At 43.2% G+C, this 3761-nt stretch overlaps 1 protein-coding gene across 1 annotated transcript in view; it reads left to right on the forward strand.

Annotated features, from left to right (window-relative positions):
- The window catches only part of LOC129723972 (rhodanese domain-containing protein CG4456), a 123260-nt gene that overhangs the window by 81451 nt on the left and 38048 nt on the right, over positions 1-3761 (forward strand). The gene's annotated exons all lie outside the window — the stretch shown is intronic.

Consider the following 3761-nt stretch of genomic DNA (forward strand, 5'->3'; position numbering starts at 1 on the left):
AAAACTGAGAAAAGACCAGGGATGATTTTTTTTTTTCAATCGCCCTTGAATAAATGATTTTCGTTAAATTGCAACTGTGATATAAATCCGTTGCAGATGCGCGGTAGTGTGATGTTCACCACAACCTGATAATACGCTTGGCATCACGCACTCAATTTGTCCTCATGTGTTGTCACTTACGCTACGCTGATCCTCCCGGTGGTACTCTACGGCCACGAGTGTTGGTCGATGAAGGAGGCCGACCGACGAGCACTTGGAGTCTTCGCGCGTAGGATCCTGTGTTCCATACTTGGCGGAAAATTGGAGAATGGTGTGTGGCGCAGGCGCATGAACCACGAGGTGTACCAAGCATACCATCATGCGGATATCATCAAGCTGATAAAACACGGCAGGCTACAGTGGGCTGGCCACGTGGCGCGAATGCCGAAGGAGCGACCGGCGAAAATATTATTCAGCAGAGAGCCCGACAGAGGTCGGTGACTCAGTGGTAGACCCCGTACTCGTTGGATGTGTGGTGTGGAGGAGGACGCTCAATTGATAGGTGTTAGGGGCGATTGGAGAAGACTAGCCCGAGACCGAGTGATGTGGAGACGTATTTTGAGTTCGGCACTAACCAAAAACGCAGACACATCGAATGCACAAAACTGTGTACTTACTGTGAGTTGAACGCAGATGTCTGCAAGATAGTTGTGCGAGCGTGCGTTATACAGTTTGCTTTTTTTTATCGCCTGGAATCAGGATTTTCTCTGCATCACAGTGTTAGGCAAACGCACTCGGTCCATGGCAGCTTGACTCCAGGTTCTTGAGCGTCCTATCTTTCCGAAATCCTGCTCCACTTGGCCCAACCCCTTAGCTCGTTCCGCGCCGGTTTCGAAGCCGGTCGGTGCAGGCTTCGAAACGGCATTCTTATAACATGACCCGCCCATTGTACCTTTACAGCTCTTGCGACTTTTTGGATACTGGGCTCCCCGTAGAGTTGCGCCAGTTCGTGGTTCTTTCTGCGCCTCCATATACCATCTCCACATATTCCGCCAAAGATGGTCCAAAGCACACGTCATTTGAAAATGGCTAGTGCTTGCAAGTCCCCTCGACCATTGTCTGTGCTCGAGTCCGTAGAGGATTACCGGTCTTATGAACGTCTTGTACATGGTGCAATTGGTACGGGGGCGAAGCTTACCAGACCTCAACTGAGCCCTATTGCGCTCAACTCCCTCCGCTAGTCGATACTTGGTCTTCGACGTATTTACCTCCAGTCCAACCTTTTCTGCTTCACGTTTCAGCTTGGTGTGCTATTCAGAAACCGTTTGGAACGTTCTTCCAACAAGGTCCATGTCGTCAGCGAGGCAGATGAACTGGCTGGATTATTTGAAGATCGTGCCCCGAATGTTAAAGGCCGCACGTTTCATAAAGCAGGTATTAGACGAAGCGAATATTTGCTATTTTTGGTACAAAAATATTTTAATTTGATAAAACGATGCCTAAAAATAAATTTGCAGTAGAATTTAATTGGAAACATTACCTGTTAAAACGCTCATCGCGAACTATTTCCAGGATGTGCGTTTCTTACTGAATAAAAAAGTAGTCATATTTCTTAAATTAGATTTTTCTTAACCTTCACAACACTTTCTCATTGCCCACTCGGAGTGTGAGTCAGCTCGGCGCGCTACCGGAATCATTTGGTAGCAGCGAGCTGAAAAAAAAACACTTACTGGCTCCATTCCACCACGCTTCTTCCGAAACGGCCAACCGTAAGACCCGTTTTAATTGAACAGTGCCAGTGAGCGCGAATGGCGAAACCTTGACACCACACGCGCAGCCTGCTTTGCTTTAGTTGGCTCGGCTATGGAAATATTCGCACTGTTTTGTTTGTTGTTTCTTTTTCCAAGTCATGTTGTGTTGTAGTGTAAGCAATTGGAAAGTTGAATCTTTCCTGCAGCAAAGTTCGCATGTAGGTTTATGCAAAGCAGAGGTCTCGGTGGATGATGTACTACGGTGGACTTACCTACTTTTGTTTTGTTTAGCGTAGTTACGATGTGAACGACATTTTTTGTAGGACTTTTAGTGTCCTGGCGAAACGAACCTCATTGTATTGTAGTTGAAGGCTTGGAAAGGCCCCCAAGCGCAGTTGAAAAATGGAACAAGGCAAAAATTAAACAAACATTTTTTTTTTTAATTATACCAGAGTGAGCCGCAAATAGAATCTAACAGTGAACAAGCGACATGGATTATTATATTCATATCTTGTGTTAAATTATTCTCCTCCGGAGACTTACAGACCACGTTTCACCTTGAGTAGCCACAGTGGAAATAACTCTCGAACATGAATAGATGCAGTCTTACTCAGACTCGGGCGGCATTATGAAATAAAGCTTTTCATGTAAAAGAAGCTGGTGGTACTTAAACCACTGTAGGCTACCCTGAAGCCAACCGCTGCGCCAGTATCAGCCACCCCCTGCCCGTATTTCCCCGTGTGTAAGTAGCAGAGCAGAAAAATAAAAACATCGTTTAACTTGCACAAAGAAAACTGCTGCCGTCAGTTGCACTGAGCTCCCAGGTTTTTTTTTTGCTTCTGTCCCTCGTTGGCAGCGTAAGCCTTCCCTTAAACTACGTGCTTAAACCTCCGGCATAAACAGGAAAGTTTGCCCGTGTTTGTCGGACCGGTTCAATGAGTGGAGTAGAGGGAAGACAAAAGTTGGAAGCACGCGAGGTTGTGCGCAAAAAAAAAATACGCCAAGACCAGTGGTGTAACCGATATATTACCTTGGCCGAGTGACCTAAATTTGCTGATGGTTCTGCTGATTTAATACCTGGCAGCGATTTCTCTGATAAATGGTTTGCTAGTACACAAGAGCTATTGTTCGTAGTTTGTACTGGAGAAGTATTTCTGAATATTGTATCAACAAGGTGTATTATATGCAGTTTTCAATTTTTCTTTTGGTTCCTCCGGCCAACCGTTTGCCCACATGAATGATGTTGATCAGAACTGCGACACAGCAATACAACGGAAAAAAAACGGATCTAGAAAACTCTTCGTGCTAAAGTGTAACGTGGACTGATTTTTCAGAACAAATTTTAAAAATGTCAATTTCAAAAAAAAAAACAAAACAAAATGTCAAAAATGTCAAAAATGTCAAAAATGTCAAAAATGTCAAAATGTCGAAAATGTCAAAAATGTCAAAATGTCGAAAATGTCAAAAATTTCAAAAGTGACATAAATGTCAAAAGTGTCAAAAATTTCAAAAGTGTCAAAAGTGTTAAAAATGTCAAAAATGTCAAAAGTGTCAAATATGTCGAAAATGTCAAAAATGTCACAAATTTCATGAATGCCAATAATGTCAGAAATGAGGAACTATATGATGACTCAGAAAGGGGGCTCTTGTGGCTGTCAAACTCCATACATTTTTCATCTACCACTCATTGATTCTGGTACCAGCGTTTCTGGTGCCCAATTTTTGGATGGTTTGCCCTAAAACTAGTGACATAGAGTAAACGTCCTAAATTGTCGGTAAACTTATTCTCGAATAAATATCGTTTTAGTTGGAAAAAACAAGAACTCAACATTTGTTTTTAGTACAACGTGCACTTTCAATGAATACGATAGGTTTGGTAAGCATTTGAAATGCAATATTGACGCCGTGATGAATTGATGATTGGTAGGCAAAATGTTTACGTTTATCGTCCCCTGGATTCAGACGACAAAGTATCAAGACGTTAAACACCCGGTTGCGAGGTCGGATTTTTCGGATTACTCACGCCAACAG

This window comes from Wyeomyia smithii, chromosome 2 (assembly GCF_029784165.1).
Source record: "Wyeomyia smithii strain HCP4-BCI-WySm-NY-G18 chromosome 2, ASM2978416v1, whole genome shotgun sequence".
NCBI classification, from domain to species: domain Eukaryota; kingdom Metazoa; phylum Arthropoda; class Insecta; order Diptera; family Culicidae; genus Wyeomyia; species Wyeomyia smithii.